The sequence below is a fragment of the Felis catus genome, chromosome C1 (assembly GCF_018350175.1).
Source record: "Felis catus isolate Fca126 chromosome C1, F.catus_Fca126_mat1.0, whole genome shotgun sequence".
In the NCBI taxonomy this organism is placed as follows: Eukaryota; Metazoa; Chordata; class Mammalia; order Carnivora; family Felidae; genus Felis; species Felis catus.
In genome coordinates this window covers 198,578,503-198,600,688 of record NC_058375.1, presented here as the reverse complement: position 1 = coordinate 198,600,688, position 22,186 = coordinate 198,578,503, and the positions used below count along the sequence as shown (strand labels likewise).

Sequence of the window (22,186 nt, the reverse complement as noted above, 5' to 3'; positions counted from 1 at the left end):
CACAGGAAACAACAGATGTTGGTGAGGATGTGGAGAAACGGGAATCTTCTTGCACTGTTGGTGGGAATGCAGACTGGTGCAGCCATTCTGGAAAACAGTGTGGAAATTCCTCAAAAAATTAAAAATAGACTACCTTATGACCCAGCAATAGTACTACTATAAATTTATCCAAAGTATACATAGGAGTGCTGACTCATAGTTACACATGTACCCCAAATGTTTATAGCACCACTTTCAACAATAGCCAAATTATGGAAGGAACCCAAATGTCCATCAACTGATGAATGGATACAGAAGTTGTGGTTTATATATACAAGGGAATATGACTTGGCAATGAGAAAGAATGAAATCCTGCTATTTGCAACAACATGGATGGAACTGGAGGGTATTATGCTAAGTGAAATAAGTCAGAATCATATGTTTTCACTCATATGTGGAACTTGAGAAACTTAACAAAAGACCATGGGGAAAGGGAAGGGGAAAAATAGTTTCAAACAGAGAGGCAGGCAAACCATTGGGGGGGCTGCTGGGGAGAGGTGAAATTGGGTGATGGGCATTGAGAAGGGCACTTGCTGGGATGAACACTGGGTGTGGTATATAAATGGTGAATCATGGGAATCTACCCCTGAAGCCAAGAGCACACTATATACACTGTATGTTAGCTAACTTGACAATAAATTATATTAAAAATATATATATTTTTTAGGTTCCTACTTGGAGTTAAGTGCACGTCTGTAAGGATACAAATGTGAACACACACAGACATGGTTCCTGCCTTGTGGAGCTTACAGTGTTGTGAAGAATTCACAGTTCTATGAGTGAAACAGTGAAATTTTACTTAGTCAAGCTTCCCTGAGGAGGTGACTTTAATGCTGAGAATTAAAGGATTGGTAGGTGTTAACTAGGCAAAGAAACGTAGGAGGTCCATTCTAAGTAGAGAGAACAAGACATGCAGAAGCCCAGTAGAAGATAAACATGATGAGAATGAGGACTATGGGAAAACCAGCTGGATGGGGCCACACAGATAAAGAAAGAGATGTGGTTGGAGATGCAAGCAAAGGCCGGTGATTTGAGGTCTTACAGATCATATTAAGATGTTTTAAATTTTTGAAGAGCAAAGTGAAGCAATTTATAGTTCTTAAACTGGAGTAGATGGAATTGGATACAAAATCAGAATGCACTTTGGAAAATCGCTAGGGCTACAATATGAGAAAAGATGGGTATCAGGCACACCATATATGACTAGATCAATTAAGACATTATTGCAGCAATAACTGAGGAGGTAGCCTTATTCTGAAACTGAGGAGGAAACCACCCGGCCTTCAGGGTTATTCTTCCCTTTTCCTGGAGGATCACATGTGGGTTCACAGCTATGGTCCTGACCCATAAAATCCCAGAAGTTCAATGGCCTTTCTTCATTTTGCTCCATCTCTCTCCTCTTTAGTCTAAGCTGGAAGTGTCTCTGCAGTTGTAATCCTATCTCTATCCTTGGCTTCTACTGAGGGCTGATTAGATCCATGAGTCATACCCCCTATCTCTTTATGGAATTACTATCCAGACCATCATTGGAATTACTAACCAGCCAATCATTCTCATTTTTTTTTAATTTACATCCAAATTAGTTAGTGTATAGTACAACAATGATTTCAGGAGTAGATTCCTTAACGCTCCTTACCAATTTAGCCCACCCCCCCACAACCCCTCCAATAACCCTCTGTTTGTTCTCCATATTTAAGAGTCTCTTATGTTTTGTCCCCTCCCTATTTTTATATTATTTTGTCTCCCTTCCCTTGTATTCATCTGTTCTGTGTCTTAAAGTCCTCATATGAGTGAAGTCATATGATTTTTGTCTTTCTCTGACTAATTTCACTTAGCATAATACCCTCTAGTTTCATCCATGTAGTTGTAAATGACAACATTTCATTCTTTTTGCTTGCCGAGCAATACTCCATTGTATATATACACCACATCTTCTTTAGCCATTCATCCATCGATGGATATTTGAGCTCTTTCCATACTTTGGCTATTGTTGATAGTGCTGCTACAAACATTGGGGTGCATGTGCTCCTTCGAAACAGCATACCTGTATCCCCTGGATAAATGGCTAGTAGTGTAATTGCTGGGTCGTAGGGTAGTTCTATTTTTAGTTTTTTGAAGAACCTCCATACTGTTTTCCAGTATGGAAACTGCTGCAGCAGTTTGCATTCCCACCAGCAGTGCAAAAGAGATCCTCTTTCTCCACATCCTCGCCAACATTTGTTGTTGCCTGAGTTGTTAATGTTAACCATTCTGACAGGTGTGAGGTGGTATCTCCTTGTGGTTTTGATTTGTATTTACTTGATGATGCGTGATGTTGAGCATTTTTTCATGTGTCAGTTGGCATCTAGATGTCTTCTTTGGAGAAGCGTCTATTCATGTCTTTTGCCCATTTCTTCACTGGATCATTTATTTTTTGGGTGTTGAATTTGATAAGTTCTTTATAGATTTTGGATACTAACCCTTTATCTGATATGCCATTTGCAAATATATTTTCCCATTCTGTTGGTTGCCTTTTAGTTTTGCTGATTGTTTCCTTTGTTTGCAGAAGCTTTTTATTTTTATGAAATATATTCATTTTTTGAAATATGGATAGACTGAGAATCTTCCAGATCTTCAAGTTCTTGTTACTTTTGGCTTAACAATCTCTTCTTCATTTAATCTCTCTTTTCTCACATTATACTATAAACAGCAAGGAGAAACCAGGCCACGTCCCCAACACTTTGCTAAGAAATCTTCACAGCTAAATATCCAACTTTGTCAGTTACTGCTTTTCACAAAACATTAGGACACAGTTCAGTCAAGTTTTGTGCTGCTTTATCACAAGGACTGTGTTTCCTTCAGTGTCCAAATACGTGTTCCTCATTTTCATCTAAGACCTCCTCAGAAGGACCTTTAGTATCCATATTCCTACCAAAAGTCTCCCCAGGGAAATCGAGGCTCTTCTGGCATGCACCTCAGTGCTCTTCCATTCTCTACCCATCATGCAGTTCCAAAGCCACTTCTACATTTTAGGTATTTATTATAGCAGCACTCCTTTCTTGGTACCAAAATTTGAATTAGTTTGCTAGGGCTGCCAAAACAAAATGTCACAAATTGGGTAGCTTACATAATGGAAATTTATTTTCTCACAGTTCAGGAGCCTGGAAGTTCGAGATAAGGGTATTGTAGAATTGGTTTCTTCTGAAAACTCTCTCCCTGCTTTGCAGATGGTTACCTTCCCATTATGTTTCCCATGGTCTTTCTTCTGTGGGTGTGCATCCCTGGTGTCTCTGTCCAGATTTCCAATTCTTATAAAGACACCAGTTATATTGGGTTAGGGCCTACCCATAAGACCTCATTTAACCTCAGTTACCTTTTTGAAGGCTCTGTCTCTGAACCCAGTCAAATTCTGAGGTATTGGGGGTTAGGGCTTCAACATGTGAATTTGGAAGTGTTAATTCAGCTAATAGTCCTCTTCCCATGCTCCTGCTTAACTCCTCAGTTCCTTACTAGGATACTCACCTGTTAGGCTGGTGTTCTCATCATCGCTTTTATCTCATAAACGAACTCTACTTCTGATGCTCTTGTATCAATTGCTGTCAGATTTTATATTCACATATTCAATACACAGATCAGGAATTCTGATTTATTGTAATGAGAATGAAGTAAACTATGTATATGTGTGCATATACATAAAATATTTTTACATATATACATATATAGATTACATATACTGTTTGGGGACTTAATAAGAGTCCTTAGCTGTTTCTCTAATTTCATGGGTAATATCAATTACTTAAACAATATCAATTATATCAAGTGCTGGATAAGAATATGGTAACTTGAAGCTTCACCTCTGTGTTTTACCCAAGTTCCTCAAATCAGATCATTTAGACAAAGGGCGAGGACAGTGTTTCTCAAAGTGTGTTTAGAAAATCACTTTATGATCAAGAAGAATGAAGTCTTGCCATTTACAACAACATGGATGGAACTAGAGTGTATGATACTAAGTGAAATAAGTCAGAGAAAGACAAATAACTAATGATTTTGCAAGAAATGCAACAGCTGAGCATAGAGGCAGGGAAGGAAAAATAAGATAAAAACAGAGAGAGAGGCAAACCCTAAAAGACTTTTAAATACAGAGAACAAACTGAGGGTTGTTGGAGGGGAGATGGGGGGGGTGGGCTAAATGGATGATGGGCATTAAGGAGGGCATTTGTTGGGATAAGCACGGGACGTTCTATATAAGTGATGAATCACTGGGTTCTCCTCCTGAAACCAATACTACACTATATGTTAACTAAGTTGAATTTAAGTAAATAAATTAAAAAGAAAAAAGAAAATCGCCTTAATCAGAACTACTGGGGATACTTGTTAAAATACACATTCCTAGGATCTTCAACATAAACTTAATTAGAATTTCTTGATATGGGGTCCAGGAGTCTGCACACAAACCCAACATCATCAGATGATTCTTAAATACATGGAGCTAAAGAAAATTTGACTAGAATTTCTTTCACCCCTCTTCTTGGTGATAGAGACAATCATGGTGTTTCTAAGGAAGACAGCCCTTTCTCTCTTACTAAAACAAACAAAATGTTGTAATGCAATTGGTACAAGTTTTGATAATATAATACGGAACATAGAAAAGCATGAAGTAGGGTAATTTTACTGATGCCTTTCAAGAATAAAAAAATCTCGGGGTGCCTGGGTGGCTCAGTCGGTTGAGTGTCCGACTTTGGCTCAGGTCATGATCTCACAGTTCATGAGTTCGAGCCCTGCATCGGGCTCTATGCTCACAGCTCAGAGCCTGGAGCCTGCTTCAGATTCTGTGTCTCCCTCTCTCTCTGCTCCTCCCCTGCTCACACACTGTCTCTCTCTCTCAAAAGTAAATAAAGATTAAAAAAAATTTTTTTTTAAATAAAAAAATCTATCTGAAATGTATATAAATAAAATCTAACAATTATACATTCTTTATTCCCATCAACTCTATTCCTTGATACTGATATAAAACATATCTTAAAGCTATTTTATATATTTTTCAAATGATATTTCCATAAAATGTATGTTACCAAAGTATAATTTTTTTAAATTTCTTTTTTCTTTTTCTTTATGATTTGAGGTATGTTATATAACTTCTCTTTAAAAATTAACTCTATGTCAGACAAGTCTTACCCTCATGGGATTCTGGCCCTCAGGACTCCCCACGGCTGTCCCAGCTTTCTTGCAGTAAACTTAAAATGGCTCTGAGGCAGTCTGCTAGTCCCCAACTACCTAGCATGGAGGCCACAGAATGTACAATGGCAAAATCTGATTTTGAGACATATCACAAAAATGATACTATGTGAATAAAAAATATTTCTAATCATGTATCTTAAATATCATAATTTAAATCAGTATAAGCATAACTAAGAATAGGAATATATCTATAATGATATATATCTATAACAAGATATAGATATTTATAACCATAATAATTAATTTATATATATTATTTTCTCTAAAAAAGCACCGTAGTTTCTGAAACAAAACTAGAGAGACTATTACAAATCAGAGAGCATAAGAGAGGTTAAAAAAAATGAAAAGCAGCTTTAATTTAAAAAAAATGTGGGTAAGGAGATGAGGCTATCATTCATATAATCCAGATCAAAAATGCCAAATGTTGAAGGAAAAGGAGAGATGTTTCTGCTCAAATGATCAAAATTAAGACTACCTTTAATACAACCAATCTTAATTTAACTTCTTAACTGTTCCTTTCTAGTCACCGAGCAAGCTTTTTCAAATTTCTGTTAAATATTTTTACTTTAGAAAATGTCTAAACTACTAAATTCTCCTTATATATTACCAATGGGGAATAATGGATAAGAGTGGTTTGTTCCTTTCTTAAAAGCCATCTACCAGCCCTGAGTAGCCCCTAGCAGTAACCAGCCTAGTTACCATCACACCCCTGGAAGAGCCTCAGCTGCCCCAGCTGGCCCCAGTGAGGCGGAGACCCAGCTACCACCTGCTCTCGGGGCTGCCCACACAAAGCTCAGAACCATGGACAGTGCAGCCGAGGCCAGAGCAGCCTCACATCTGCTGTGCCTGCTATAGGGGACAAGATGGTCATCACAATAAAGGTTTGGGGAACAGTAAAATGGTTCAATGTAAGAAACAGCTATCAATACAAATGACGAGAAGGAAGAAGTATTTGTGCATCAGACTGCCATAAAGAAGAATGACACCAGGAAGTGTGTTCTCAGTGTAGGAGATGGAGAGACTATGGAGTTTGACATTGCTCAAGGCGAAAAGGATGTGGAAGCAGCAAATGTGACAGGCTCTGGTGGAGCTCCAGTGCAAGGCAGTAAGTATGCAGCAGACAATAACCATTACAAAGGCTCTTCACATGGCAGAGGTCCCCCACATAATTCCCAACAGAATTACCAGAATAATGAGAGTGGGGAAAGGAGTTGGATTGGAAGCTCCTGAAGGCCAGGTTCAACAGCACTGGCCCTACTGCAGATGTTTTCCACCTTGCTTCAGGCAGAGACCTCATGGGCTTGGACCACAATCTTCCAACACTCCTGTTCAGGGAGAAATGATGGAAGGTGTTAACAACCAGGGTGCAAGAGAACAAGATATGCCAGTGAGATAGAATATGCTCAGGATTATAGACCATGATTCCCAAAAGGTCCTCCTTGGATGCCTGGGTGACTCAGTCAGTTAAACCAAAGGGTCCTCCTTGCCAAAGACAACCTAGGCAGGACAGCAATGAAGAAGATAAAGAAAATCAAGGAGATGAGATCCAAGGTCAGCAGCCACCTCAACGCTGGTACCACTGCAACTTCAATTACCTACAAAGATGCTCAGAAAACCCTAAACCACAGGATAGCAAAGAGACAACATAGCCAATCCATCAGCTAAGAATTCGTCTGCACCTGAGGATTATCATCTATACTATCATCAGGTTTAGTCATCTAACAGGAAGAAATGAAATTTTAGCAATAAGAAATGAACACAAGATTTGAGTTGAAGACCTCAAGTGCTTGCTTTTTGCCCATTGAGCAGATAAATAGAACTATCTGCATTATCTATGCATTTTTATTATTTTTACCTAAAGATGTCTTCTTTAAACCTGTTTTTTCTCAACACACCTTTAACAGTTTTAAATTGTTTCATATATGCTCAAGTTTAGATTTTTAAGAACGTCATTTTTAATTTGTAATCAAAGTTTACAATTTGAGTTTTTCAAAAAAGTCAACAAACAGCAAACACCTGTGAATAAAAGTCTGAAAAAAGGCCATCTATTAAGTTGTCCAGGGCTGGTAGTGACTTCAGAGAATCTCAGTAAGCAACCAGAATTGATTGGGAAAAACTATAGCTTGGTATCAGAAAGTAAATGGTGTTGTGTGAAATGAAATGACTAAGGTGATATTTACAGAATTTCTCAAATTTATTTATTAGATAATTACAGAGCATTGTTTCTAGAATTTTCTAGTGATTAATAAATTAAAAATTATACAAATGTAAGGATTGTTATTATTTACTTGGTAGTAAATTATTTTAAAGAAATTAGAAAACATCAAGAAAATGTCGACATGAGATGGAAGCCACAGAGAAGACAAAACTCTGAGGTAGTGATTCAAAAAATACATCTGGTCAGAAAATAGGACAATAATATGTCATAATTCTTACTCTACATTGAATTAGGGAGTAACAGAGAAGTATAATAGTTGTTTATGTTCAGATAAGCAGTATATATATCCATAACTTTGATTTATTGTAAATAAAATAAGGTAACCTATATGGACATATGTATATGTGAATCACATGGAGATACCTCTATCTCTATCTACATAGTATATCTCAGCATTATACATATATAAAACATCTCCATTGTCCTCTAATTTTCAAATGGCCTGAATAAAAATCTCAGTTCTTCTTCTAATACCATGGATAACATCAATTACCTAAGCTGCTAGGCCACTGAATTATTTCTTCAGCTGAATGAACCTCCAGGTATGAAATCTGCAATGTATACGAACACAGACCAGTGCTGCAACCATGATTCTATGGTTCTAACTCCATAGTCTAAATGACTAGGATACACTTCTCACTTCCATTACACTATTTTTCCTCTAGTTATCCATTCAATACCTAATATTTTAGAAAACAGAAAAATATAAAAATGAAAAGTCACATCATATTTCTGAAAGGAAAGAATGAAAGCACCTGGTCTACAGCACATTAACTCCTACCTTGGTATGTTTGGGTTGCTATAGCAAAGCACCACAGACTGGGTAGCTTATAAATAACAGATATTTATTTCTCAAAGTTGTAGAGGCTGGGAGTCTGAGATCAGGGGCCAGCATGATTTGGCAAAGACCTTTTTTTGGCCCTCAGACTTTCTGTTGTATCTTCACATGATAGAAGAGGCCAGGGAGCATTGTAAGGTCTTTTATGAGGTCTTTTGTAAGAGCACTAATCCCAAGTGTGAGGGTTCCACCCCTAATACCTAATCATCTCCAAAAGGCCCCATCTAATAATATTATCACTTCGTGGGGTTAGAATTTCAAAATATGAATCTTAGAGCAATACAAATATTCAGGTCATAGCATTTCCTTTATGGAGTTGAGTGCTCCTAGGGAAAAGAATGTTGGTCAGTGACCCAATTCAACTTCCTTGTTAACTGAACATTTGGATATACAAACTATTGATATTTTCTAGGAAGAAGAAAATTCATCTGTAAAATGTACTTCACAGGATGTTCTAGGTAAGGGTCAACTATAGAACCCAGGATCCATGAGGCTTAGCTCCCTGGAAAATGTGATGTCAATGATACAAGTATTGGAGCTATTAAATGGAGGTGTTTCATAATTTAAATGTTTCTAGGGCATGAGGTTATCTCAAGATCTCTATTCAGTAACCTTATCTACAATTCTTGGCTAGAAATACATGTCTAATGTGTTTAGACTGCCTTTGGTATGTCAGACCAAATGTATGTAGACTAATGTGTTTAGCTGCCTTTGGTATGTCAGACCCCCTCTCTCTACTTTGAGCTTTTATTCATATTATTTAGTAAAACTTCATACCAGGTAAGATCTCTGATTCTTGTTAAATCTGATTTAAAAATCCATTCTTTTATGTTAGCTGACTATCCTCAAGAGATTTTTCTGTTAACAAGTATACATTTTAAGACATTTTTTTAAACACACTATATTAAAAAGTAAAAACAGGCTGCATTTCATCATAACTGCCCTATAACAAAAGTGGATATGAAGGCCCTTTTTACTGCTGAACACTTTGATGGAAAAAGAAATTTAGAGGAGAAACTTAGAAGTCCTGAATCTACATACGGAAGGAGCTCACTGCATAACAGTGAAAATTGATTAGTAATGATCAATTCAAAGTGATATCATAGTAAAAATACAAAATTTTATAATTTTACTAAATAAAAAAAGATAACTCTGTGGACTCCAGCCAATAATTAATAGGTAAACAGGTAGATAACAAAGGCAAGATAATTAGTTGGCATCAGAATTCTAAAAAAACTACATACAAAATAACACACCAGTAGAATAGCATTTTAAAATAATACAGGGAAAGAAAATGTGAACCATGGATTTTATAGTCAGCTAAGTTTTCATTCAAGGATCAACAGTGAAAAGTAGTTTTATATTCTCAAATCCAATTAAGAGATGAATGGGGACACTTCAGCAATAAGAATACTGGTGAGCTTTTAATATATTTAATTGTAGATTTAACAATAAAAACTGAGGTGAATGGTGAAATAATAATGTTTTATGATATATGCTACATAGTATGTGTTGTATGTTCTGACAGAGTAGAAATAATGCAACTAAAAATGAGATGAGAAGGGAGAAGGAAGAGGGAAGCTACTGTTGTGTAGGCAATAGGTTGGAGTTAAAAGTGTGTCATCAAAACCACAAATAACATCGCAACATGTTAAAAAAAAAGCAGGGAAATTTAAAAATTTAAAAAATAAGTAAAAAGCCTACAGAACAAAAATACAGTCTTTCCTAAACACCAAAAGAATTATTTTTTAATAAAAAGAGCCCCAAAACCACTTCACATACCACAAGTATAGAAAATACAATATACATAGTAGTTATTATATAAAATGAGAGTTACAATAAAACATTTCACATATGAATAAATGTGAATGAATCGCTTAACTCATCTATTAAAAGGAAATGATTTTCAATTTGGCTGACAAAGCAAAACCCAAATATATTCTGTATACAAGACATACACTTAAAATAATTCAGAAAGTCTAAATATAAAGAGATGGGCAAAGAAATACCTGGCTTCTAGAAAGAATAATAAAGAAAAGCCAATACTAATATCAAATAAAATAAACTTTGCACTGTGTTAAATGTGGGAATTATTGTTTTTAATGCTAAAAGCCTCAGTTCACAGTAAAGTTCTAACAATTGTGAATATCTATGTACCAAAATAACACAGCAATGCCTTTGTAAGCAAAAACTACAAGAGATATAAAAAGACATAGAAAAAACATATTAATTTTAGGAAATGCTAATACATCAGAATTAGTGTGAGATAAATCAAGTAGACACAAGGACAGGATACAGAAGTCCTAGAGAACCTAACCAGTAAGGTAGATATTATGTTTATACAGAAATTTACACCCAGGAAAATAGTGATTGTACCTTCTCAGGCACTCATGGGACAGCCATAAAATCTGATCATATATTAAGTCACAAAAATAAACTTCATAATTAAAATTTGTACACAGTAAAGTTCTAATACATAAAAAAACTAAAAATTACTTAAAATTTTTAAAAAGATTAAAAGGTCATTTTAACTAGAAAAAACAAAAAGTGTTTATTAAACAATTCTTGAGTGAATGTGGAAATACAAAATAAAATCAAAGGATATATTAGAAAGAATAAAAATGAAAACACTAAGACACATACATGTACATCTGTGTATGTGTGCTATATATACATGAGACATGAAGAAGCAATCAAAAAAATTATATAGTCTTAAACACTATCCAAGAATATGCCTGAATTAGTTAATTAATTAAATCCTCTGCTTAAAAATATAGAGCTATAAATTATAAAAGAAACTAAACCAACAGAAAACACAAAGAAGGTAAATAGAATTTAATCAATTCTGACTTTTGGAATGTTAATGTTTAAGAGACTCAAAAAAAGAAGAAAGGAAATAAATAAAACAAATAAAAAAGGGTAGAAAATCCTACAACTGAACACAAACAGAAATAAATGACCCAACATATTTCAAATAAATAACATTTGAATAAGTAACACCAACTAATGGGAGATGGGGGGACATCTAACTCCAAAAACTGTTAAACACGGTAGTAGTTGGGTTGTATGCCTTCAGGCTAAAGAAAAAAAGAACTCTAAACAAATATTGAATACTAATTAGTATGCTTTCTTTCCATCAAGGCCTGGGTTAGTAATAGTGAAACTATTTTCTGTACATTAAAAGATTGAGCATATAAGTAAATATATTATAAATATGGGGATTATATTTGTCATTGGTAGAGAGAAGAGTTTTAAACATGGAAAATAGAATGAATTCTATCATTGAATTGGAACTAGAGGTATCAGTGTGAATCCATAGTTTTTAATACGGCTAGTTAGCTGTATAGATGGATACAGGTAGGGGTGTGTGTGTGTGTGTGTGTGCGGGTGCATATATTCATCGTTATAGCTATTTCTAGCTCTATTTTCTGAAAAGGACAAGGAGCAATTATCTCCTAGTAGTAGAGAAAGTAGAACAAGTAGAACCCAGATCTTGATCTCTAATAACATTCTCCATTAAAAGGAACTAGGACTTCTAGAAAAAAAGGCTGATTCCAATGTTACAACAAAAAAAGTACAAGAGGAGCCTGAAATCTCTTGTGCTAGAAGTGAGGGAGGTGTTTAGAGAAGAATGTGGACATGTCAAAAGGGCACTGTGGCCACCATGAAGGAGCTTTCATTATCCAAGAATGGAAAAATTTTAGTATTAAACTAAGGACATAAAAATTATAACTTACTGAATAAAATAGAAATACATGAATTCACTTTGATATAAATTTGAAAAACAGGGAAGAAGGGAAAATTCTTCCTTTTAGTAGAAACCCAACTGATAAATGAAGAACTAGATGGAATTAGGAAATCACCATCAATAACCATCATAATAATAATTACTAAAAGTGAGAATTATCAGTGGATGCTAAAATTAGTAGATGAATTTTTTAGAAGGCACAGAATATTTTCAGTCTCAAAGTAACAAAATATTTATTAATTAAAAAGTGAAATAAACAACTCTATAGTAGATTTAGCAGAGTCCAATGATGAAATCAACGTCACCAGTAATGATACATACACACACACACACACACACACACACACACACACACACACACACACAACATGTGCCTCCTGATATAATTCCCTGAAAAGATCATTACTTCTGAGGTATTCCTTTTAAAGCTTCATAAGGTGAATCTAATCAAAAAGAAATACCAAACAAACCCAAACTGAGGGACATTCTATGATAACTGGCTTGTACTGTTTCAAAATGTCAATACTATGAGACACAAAAAAAGAATGAGGAACTATTCCAGATGAAAGGGAACTAAAAGTACAACTGAATGAAAACACATGATCCTAAGTTTTCTTTTGTTATATAGGCATTACTGGGGCAGTTGGACAAATTTGAATAAGGTCTGTAGATTAGATAATTGCATCAATATCAACTTACTGATGTGGATAATTTTCCTACAGTTGTTTAAGAAAATACCCATGCTGGGGCACCTGGGTGGCTCAGTCGGTTAAGTGTCCGACTTCGGGTCAGGTCATGATCTCATGGTTTGTGGGTTCGAGTCCTACATCAGACTCTGTGCTGACAGCTCGGAGCCTGCTTCAGATTCTGTATCTCCCTTTCTTTCTGCCCTCCTCCTGCTCATGCTCTGTCCCTCTCTGTCTCTAAAAATAAATAAACATTAAAAAAATGAAAAAAAAAAAAGAAAATACCCCATGCTTTTAGGTATTTGAACTATTTGTGGGTAAAAGGATATTATGCTTATTATTAATTCTCAAATGTTTTGGAAAACCATATATGTATATGTATATTCAGAAAGAGGTAAAAAGATAAAGCAAATACAGTACAAATGTTGACACTTAGGGAACCTAAAGTGTATATTGTATTATTCTTGTAAGTTTCAGTAGTAGGACTGAAACTATGTTTAAATGAATGAATCACTAAATACATGAATGGATGAATAAATAAAACCTTTTCATCATGCCCACTACTCCCATCTTATTTCAAGTCTACCAAAGTCTTAGCCTGGATTATTGTTTCTCTACCCCCTTTCAGTCTATTCTCAACAGGATAGCCAGTGTAATCCTCTGAAAGTATAAATCAGATCATGTCACTGCTCTGCATATAGCTTTACTGAGGACCCTGGACCTTTTCACACTGCACTGAAATAACTTGTCCACATATCTTTTCAACCACTAAACTATAAATTCCATAAGAAAAGTACTGTATTTTATTTATGCTTGCCTCATTTCCCCCTACGCACCCATCCGAGGACTGACACTCCATAAATGTTTATTTTGTGAAATGAATCTATTTAACCCCAATTATGGGGAAAACACATGATCATGCAGTTGCTACAATTTTCACTTACTTTACAAGTTTATTAGATGTTTTATAATATTACCTTAATTTGATTCACGCTGCTTTGATCAAACTTATTTCACTCTTCTTATTGCAGGAAAATGATACAGGGCTTCTGACTTTAGAGTTCCACTTAGAGTCTTTCTCTGCTGCCTGATCTATTTGAAAGTCTTTTCATGGCACAGAAATGTTCTCCCTGTTGACAATTTCTCCAATCTTTAAATAAGTAGTTTCTGATTCTTTGTATAAAAGAAAAAGGGTGTCCTGTGTAATGGATATTTCCATTCTTAAGGCTTAGATTATTCCAGGAGAAGAGAAGAAAAGGACCATAGAATATTTGTCTATTCATTGTCTTTGTATCTCAACTTTCCCAAACCAGAAACCCTTCCTATACTTTCAAAGTACCTTAACATAAAAAAAAAAAAACATTATAAACTTAAGGATTTTATTTTTGTCTTTTCTAAATTCCTTGTTTTCTTATAATTTTAGGATTTGATTTTTACCAAGGGCTTACAACATGTGATATCCCTAGATTTTGTCAAACTGTGAATCTAGTTGTATCTTCCAGATGACTGGGGCACTTTAAATTCTCCCTAGCTTTGCTCTAGATGATAGAAACACATCATCCTCTGGCAAAGTCTCCCTTTTTTTCTCTAAACTGGCCCAGGCTCCAAGCAGCTGTTTCCCTGCTTCTCTTTTACTGATACAAGTGATCATTATATCTCCTCAGTATGCCCATAAATTTTCAGCTCCCTATTATTCATTCTGCATTTCATGGCTGTGTTCACTTGTAACTATTGACAAAAATGATTAATTATGGAAGTAGCAACAGATTCACCATTTGCAAAATATATGCTATCACTAATGATGCATTTGGTATGGGAACATAAAGAACTAACTCTTGAAGATTCTGTTTCTTTAATGCTGGACAAAGTGAGACACATAAGTCCCACTTAGACTCAAGCCAAGAGGGGTAGAGTAAAGCCAAAAGAGCCACTCTTCTTCCTTGCTTAATTTCTGTGGAATATTCCTGGACCTTTTGCCTTGTCCATCAGACAAGAGCAACTTGATTAAAGGTTTCTACTTGGCTTAGTGTGGGTCCCCCACTAAACACACCCTGAGAGAAATACTTTGAAGGTCACCTATTTAGGTTGTGCAACCAGAAAGCACACACAAGGGAATGGGAAAAGTGAAACAAAGAAGAGAGAAGGCAGTAAAGGGTGTGTTATGGCTGCACTGTGAGCAGCTCAGACTAGGACCCTGAGGTCCCACTAAGGACCCAAGAGCAACCATATAAAACATGCTTCAGAATTGTCCCATAGGGGGACAGGGACACTAAGCTATTTATCCACTGACTTCTATTTGTCCCCAAGGACATGAACTTGAGCCTAGTAAACTGTGGCATCTAAGAAAAACCCTCAGAGAAGGAAACCTCAGAGTAATGAAGATGGAACCCTTGAGGTAGGAATTTGATAATGGCCCTGGGAACTGTCCAGCAAGGCTGCAGGTGAATAACAGGTTATGGGGCAAGACATCAATGGCATCTGCTACAGTTTCCTAGCATTATTTTAGAGGCTGACCCAGTATAAATGCATCATCTCTGAACACAGAGCTGTTCAGTGAACACTTGTAGAATCAAATTCAATTGAAAAGTATAAATCATTTATAGAAATCTTTGTGTTTTTTAGTAGTGATTTTAGACTTCAAATTCATAGCCATGACAGTATAAAACCAGCACTTTATATAATACATATAAAAGAATACACAAATTGATAAAGGTTATTTGCAAGGTCAACCTATAATTCCAAAACAATGAATAAAAATAAATGTGTTAAAATTATGTTTTTCTTTTATTTTTTCCTTTCTGAGTGACTAATCTGTTTCCTCTTTGAAGGTTTGGATTAGCAGGAAAAGGCTAGGAGTCAAGTATGAGTGAGTCTTCTTTGTGGAGTTTTTCCACGTTCCAAGCTCCTGTTCATTTTCTCATTCTTTTTCTTTTTATGTATGTGTATGGGTGTATTTTCTTCTTTTTTCTTAACCACATCCTCCGTCCTGCTGTTATTCTAGTCCAAGCTGCTGCCATCTTTTGTAGGTGAAGTACAATGGCCACACATGATTTTTTTGTGTCTATCATTGCTTTTCCCTTTAGACTCAAAACTAAAGAGTTAGAGAGTTTGCTCAAAACTTTCTAATAACTTCCAGTTTCACCCTAAATAAGGACTAAAGTCACCAAAATTACCTACAAGGTTACATAACTTGCCTTCACTCTTCCTACTCACCAGCACCTCTCTGGCCTCATTTCATATTTTCAAACTGCTGTTCCCTTCACTCATCCACCCCAGTTACTCCCTGCTTGTTTCTCAAACCCACACTGGACATGCTCCCACCCTAGGGTTCTTGTACTTTTGAGTTTTTTCCTTTGGAATACTCTTCCCCCAGATATATCTATAGGGCTCCCTCCCTGTCTTATTTAGGACTGTTCAAATTATATCTTAATGCTATTGCAATATCCCTCTTCCCCACCAGTGAAAGACTTCTTACTATACTTCTCTGATATTTTTTTCATCTATAACATGTATCACCATCTAACATACTACTGTTTTCATTTATTTTTTTATCTGCCCCTCTCCAAAAATCTCCCCCTAGCCTAGATTTTTATGTTTTGTTTTATATTTTAATTAATATATCTATAGAACTTAGAATAGTGCTTGCTGTATATTAGGCATTCAATACTTACATGTTGATTGATCACATTACATTCAATACTAGACAGTTGGGTGTTTATATCTATACATATGATTTTTTTTTAAATAGCAAAATTCCTTTTCACATATAACATAGAAATAGTAAAATTATTCAGGATCCCAGAACAAGTTATTTCAATTTCACTGCATCAGAGATAAAGAGGATTCTTACTGAAGAATACTGTTTAATATATATTAAAATTTTGTCAAATGCACATTAAATTAAAATCTTGGTTTGAGGCACTGAATGTGAAATTATAATTCAATATTAAGATATATGTAGTATCCACAAAGATGCAGAAAGAGACTAAAGTATGAAAACACATTAAGAAATACTAATGAGCAACCTAATGCCTGTTTGCTAAGCTGGGAATCCTATTCAAGCTTTAGCACATATCAGTCTGCAGCTTTGCATCATGGAATAGTGAGTGACCAGGAAAAGGCAAAGAATATATTTCCTACATTCCTCACCATTTTCCCAGTGACCCTTAGTCCTATAGTCTCTATGAACTAAGACATTAATAGAAGTGTGGTTCAAATCCCATGAGCCAATGCAAGATGTACAATGCATATGCATGACTTCTGCCTTGGCAATTCTATGTTGTATTCCTCACAAAGTCATCATCATTTTCTATAATCAGGTACTATAAACTCCAAAGAATAAACACAGAAAATATGGGGGAAGACATGCCCTGTTGAGTGTAATCTGAGAACTGAAGTACAATAGTGTGCTAGTTCCCTCTATCTCAGACCATTATCTAACCATGGACAGATGCCACAAATCCCAGAAAATATCTGGGAAGAAAGTAGGGAAACTGGAGGGTGATATTACAATATAGGTATGTGTATATACGTATGTGTGTGCGTGTATGTGTGTGTGTGTGTATGTGTGCATAATACTAAATATATTTACATATATTTATTGTATATAAGGATATACAATATGATGTATAATTACATATTATGCTACATATAATATATAATACTTAGTTAACTGAAGAACACAGTTAATCATTAATTGTACCATTAAGAGAATCACAAAAAATTCCAAGAAGCACTAATATCCCAAGACAAAGAAAGGAAAATAGAAATAACTGAAATTTAGCCAAAAAATTAACTATTTTAACTATTTTGAATTTAAAACAAAGAAACCGGGGCGCCTGGGTGGCGCAGTCGGTTAAGCGTCCGACTTCAGCCAGGTCACGATCTCGCGGTCCGTGAGTTCGAGCCCCGCGTCAGGCTCTGGGCTGATGGCTCAGAGCCTGGAGCCTGTTTCCGATTCTGTGTCTCCCTCTCTCTCTGCCTCTCCCCCGTTCATGCTCTGTCTCTCTCTGTCCCAAAAATAAATAAACGTTGAAAAAAAAATTAAAAATAAAACAAAGAAACCAGTTAGCCAAACTAAATTTTAAAAAATTGTCCAAAATTCTATGCCAGATAATTTAAACATCCAGTATATGGAGAAATTAATGTCAATGGTAGCCTATATATCAGATATGCTTACTAAATATATAAAACATTTCAATTGTCTTAATAGTTATATAATTACATATTAAAACATTGACAAGAGAATTTTAACCTATCTAATTACTGAAATCAAAGTGACAAGAGCATAGGCACTGATCGAGTGTTGGAGGGAATACATAAATAGCTATTGTTAACATTTTATATAGAGTCTTTGTCAATATGATTTAAATGCTTTTTAAAAATGTAGATTACAACACATATAAATATATATCAATGAAATAAGATGATGAGTGTGAAAAAAAGGCACCTGCATGGATGTTTTCCGAGCCTCGCTTAGAGTTCCAAATACTTAAAAAATAATCCAGGGGCGCCTGGGTGGCTCAGTCGGTTAAGCGTCCGATTCGGCTCAGGTCATGATCTCACGGTCAGTGAGTTCGAGCCCCGCGTTGGGCTCTGTGCTAACAGCTCAGAGCCTGGAGCCTGTTTCAGATTCTGTGTCTCCCTCTCTCTCTGACCCTCCCCCGTTCATGCTCTGTCTCTCCCTGTCTCAAAAATAAATAAAACGTTAAAAAAAATTTTTTTTAAAAAAGAAATAATCCAAATAACCATTAGTACGAGATTTTCCAAGCAAACAGTGATACATTTATTTAAATAATTATAATGTATCCATGATACATCAATAATGATAATGAGAATATATACATATTTATATTTGAAATATTCAAGATACATTACCAAGTGAAGACAAATTAGCTTATGCATTACTAGGTGTAGTACAATCCTGCTATTATGACTATAGGAATTTTACTTTAAACAATAGCTATAGAATGCAGAACATCTTTTTTATCTTTAGTTATCTTTAGGGTTTTTTGTAGTATTTTTGAAAAGTCCACACTTTCTATCTTGAACAATATTCTACTTGTGTAATATAGAAATAAAAAAAGATTTAAAAGCAAGAATTGATTGAACGGTGGCATAACCCCTCCTTGAAGTAGATGGAACTTTAACCAGATATCCAAACTCCAAAGATATTCAGCATTTAGAAAGACAGGGATTTGGGAATCAGCAACAAGAGACCAAATGGGAAATAAAGGAAAAGAGAGAGAGAGAGAGAGAGAGAGAGAGAGAGAGAGAGAGAGAGAGAGAGAGAATGAGGCTGATTGCTTTAAGAACACTGAGGGAGACTTCCCTTCTAGAATCAAGAATTTATGTTGCATACTACACAGTTAGGGTCTGTTTCATAGCTCTATATTCTCTTTCATTGATTGTGTTATCAATTTTTGTTCAGTTTTATAGTAACTTTTAAAAGTTTATTTATTTTGAGAGAGGGCGAGCATAAGTGGGGAAGGGGCAGAGAGAGAGAGTGGGAGAGAGAGAATCCCAAGCAGCTCCACACTGTCAATGCAGAGCCCAACGTGGGGATTGAACTCTCTCAGCATGAGATCACGACCTGAGCTGAAACCAAAGTCAGACGCTTAACTGACTGAGCTACCCAGGTGTCCCAATAATAATATTTAATTACAGTTTAATGCCTGGTAATCTACTTCTCCTTACCAATCTTTCTTGATATTATTTTCTCAGTTTTATCAATTGTTCTTCTAGATATAAAAGTTAGCATCACTTTGTCAATTTCCCAAAATAGTCAAAGCAAAAACATTATCAGGATCTTCCTTAGAATTTCATTAAAGCTATACATTACTTTATAAAGAAGTTAAGTGATATGTTTGTCTATTTTGATTAAAATACCTGGAATATCTTTACATGTATGTCAATGGTTATTTACCTCTCATTATTATGTAGTTTTATTATTATATATTACAAAATTTTGTTTATAGAGCATATTTTTTGTTTAAGTGGTGAATTTGCATTTTCAACTTTTGTTTTTGTTCTGCCAGCAGAGAGGAAACCTACTGATTTTTTTCATTTAATTGTATTGGTCTACCTTTATGACATTTTAATTGTTCTACAACTCTGAGTTGTTTCTTGGTTCTTCAAGATTCCTAAATAGGTTATTGGAAATAATTATCTTTTCATCTCTCCCTCTGTATACATATTTTTTCTATGTTACTGAAATGCTAAAATAATAAATAATAGTGAGGCAAAGGCAAAAACAGGTCTCAGTACGGTTACTGACTTTCCCAAAAAATCAGGTTTTAGATCAACAAATTCTATATCCCCCCCATTAAATTATTCTTTAATCTTTATTATTTTCTATTTGCTATTTTAGTTACTTTCATTGTATTATTACTAATACTGTAAAGTGACTTTATTTTTAGTTTTTTTTAAACAACAATAAAATTATTTAACACTATGACTTTCTCCTAAGTATATTTTTGGTTGTTGCTGATAAATTGTATCATAAGGCAAACTCCCTATTGTAATTTTAAGACTCGGTTACTCTTTGGCCTATAAGTAATTTAGGATGAACATGCACACATATACGTGTTTAAGTATTAAGTATTTTTCTTTGGTTTACAGGTCTTCAAATGTACTATGGTTCCTGGGTTCCTTTTCATTGTTGATTTATTCTTTCTTATTACATTCATTCAATATCTAATAAACCATCTTTATTGGTTATTTGGGTTTGATGTGTGTATTCTTTAGGGTTCTTGAATGTAAGCAAAAGAAATTTATTGTGCTAACTACTACCCCCTCATTCCCTCAAAAGAGAAGAACTTAAAAAGTTTATAAAAAAATAAATACATACACACATACATACATACATACATACATACATACATACAAGAACTAAAGGAAACTACGTAACAGTAAACACTGCCAAATTCCTGAGAACATCTGGCTAAGACCCTTTCTCTGATAAATGTGGACTTTAAACCATACTTCAACAGGAAACAATTTCCTACTTGGTCCTCTGCCTTTGCATTATTCCCTCCAAATTCAAAGTTCTAGGTGGGCATGTCCATTTGCTAACTTCCCCAGAAACCACAAAAACAAACTAACCAATAAAAATGAACAACAAATAAACAAACAACAAACAAACAAACAAAAGCAGACCTTTTCAGCTCTGCCTTATGCTAAATTTCATACATTGCTGGTTTTCCCCTGGAAAAGAATATTTCTTGGATGCTAGGCAGTCAAATAAACAGCAAATGTCCATTTTATTATATCTTTTACAGAACCTTATAATTACGTTTTGTGGCATGAATAAATTTGAAATGTTTTTGCTTTTAAGTATAGAACACATAAGTGCTACAAACTGATGTTTCTGAATTCACATCAGTGTATTCAGAATCCAGTTAAGCTGTATATGTGATGAGGAAAGAGGGGGTACACAAGATAAGGTATCTTCTTGTTCAGTGTTCCTCTATACTCAAAGTCTTGAGTATAATTGATGTCAAAAATGATTATCTGGAATGTTCATGATTATCCATTAGAAATGTTACTTTAATTAACTGTTAATAATTTTCTGGTGCTGTAGAGCTGCATAACAAGAGGCGTAGTTTTACCTTCCACTGATCATAACCACAGTAGGATGCCAGAAACACTTGCCAAAAAAATGCTGCATTTAATTTCTAGTTTCATCGATGGTACCTAAAAATTATAATTAACATGTAGTGCTACAATGAATTCAAAGTTAAGACTAACTTGAAATACAGCCAAGTCATCACTATTGAAGCCTTAATGGGTTGAATGTATAAAAGAATAAATAACAAGTGACAAGATTATTCCTAAGTAATTTCTATATGTTGAATTGAAGTTGGGGGACTACAATCAAGATAGGTCGAATAAACACTACAAGGATTGTGGAATTACAAATTGATGCAATGAATTACAGTCACTGAGTTCATGAAAGTGACAGCAATAGACAAAACACTGGGTAAAGCAGTGTGCAATGGAATTGTTCAATTTCATTAAGTACCATTTAACCCATCAACCAAAGAGACAGAACTACAAATCATGAGAAGACTTGCCACTAGCATTCTCAGCTACCAATCAAGGGAAAAATAACTTCATTTTTGACTTCCAAATACATACTCCCAGTGCTAACACTTTGAATTAATTATTACTTCGATTTAAAAAGAAATTGTTGAACTTTACAGGTGTCAAATATCATGCCTTACAACATACAACTAGAAAGTGACAGAATCTGGATTCAAACTGCATTCTATCTGACTTCAAATTCTTTATTTTCTCTAAACTGTACTCAAGCCAGAAAGGGTAGAGGCAATGCACTGGGATTTCCTTTTGGTCAAACATACTCTATGATTAAGGTGCCGTCAGTATTCTTATAGGATAACCCTCCCTCTTCTTCAATGTAAATAGGTCTCCAAATTAAT

General features: G+C 35.0%; 1 protein-coding gene and 1 pseudogene across 5 annotated transcripts in view; one reads left to right on the top strand and one right to left on the bottom strand.

The window, feature by feature from the left end:
• Positions 1-22,186, bottom strand: part of SPAG16 (sperm associated antigen 16) — a 997,079-nt gene that overhangs the window by 351,287 nt on the left and 623,606 nt on the right. The window lies entirely within an intron of this gene.
• Positions 976-6,724, top strand: LOC102902312 (annotated as a pseudogene).